The sequence below is a fragment of the Phalaenopsis equestris genome, unplaced genomic scaffold, assembly GCF_001263595.1.
Source record: "Phalaenopsis equestris unplaced genomic scaffold, ASM126359v1 Scaffold000615, whole genome shotgun sequence".
In the NCBI taxonomy this organism is placed as follows: Eukaryota; Viridiplantae; Streptophyta; class Magnoliopsida; order Asparagales; family Orchidaceae; genus Phalaenopsis; species Phalaenopsis equestris.
Window position 1 is genome coordinate 131,781 of NW_018165055.1, and position 1,111 is coordinate 132,891.

Below are 1,111 nucleotides of genomic sequence, written 5' to 3' on the forward strand. Positions count from 1 at the left end.
CATTGCGGCCGGTGGACACCTAGATCAAGAATATATTATCCTCTAAACACTCAACAGACTTCCTGGAACCTATCAAAGTGTCAAGGCAGCTATTCGTACCCAACTACATGCGATTGTTCTAGATGACTTTTACTCTCTTTTTTGTAGTGAAGAGATCAACATCACAAGTGATAATAAGAAATTAGACCAGAGTTCTAAACCTACAATTTCTTGTTAGGTTGTTTCCTCCTGCACGATGCCGTGGAAGAACTCATAACAATGCCAGTTCTAGAGGTGGGTGGTAGGTCGTTTCCTCTAGCACAATGGAAGAACTCATAACAATGCCAGTTCTAGAGGTGGTCAAAGCACATCAAAACCTCAAGTTACTTGCCAAATCTGCAGGAAGTTTGGTCACTTGGCAGCCACATGTTGGCATCTGTCCAATCTCAAGTACATTCCTCTCATACAAGCCTTGCAAAAGACAACCTCCAATTGGATCTTGCACTCGAGTTCTACAACACATCTTTCAGATTTTAATCATTTACTACTGGCTACTAAGGTGACAAGAGCCGAACGGGTAACCGTGGGTACCGACCAATCCGTAGCAATGGCACCGTAAGCTCCTTCTACTTCACGTATGACATGTTCTATTTCTTTCTTATAATCTCTTATATGTTCATAAATTGATCCATGACAATAATGGTGCTGTCTTTTTTGACCAAAACGGCTTTACTATCATTGATTCAAAGACAAAGCAACTTCTAATCCGGGGAACCAATTCGGACGGCTTATACCCGATCTCCACTTCCACACCCAACTGCCTCTTGCTACCTACACTCAACAGTCGAGTCTCAGGCACAAACGCCTTGGACTTCCACATCCAGATGCTTTCAAGCTACTCTCCAAGATCCAACCTAGTTTAGATATAACCATACATCCTTTTATATGTAATAATTGCAATTGCATCAAAGGTCATAGACAACCCTTTATGTTTCCTGATTTACATACATATGCTCCTTCACGTTTAATACACTCCAATGTATGAGGTGCATCCCCAATGTCATCTACTCAAGGTTATAAATACTGTTTAATTCTCCTTGATGATTTCTTGCGTTGAAGGGAAGTAATGAAT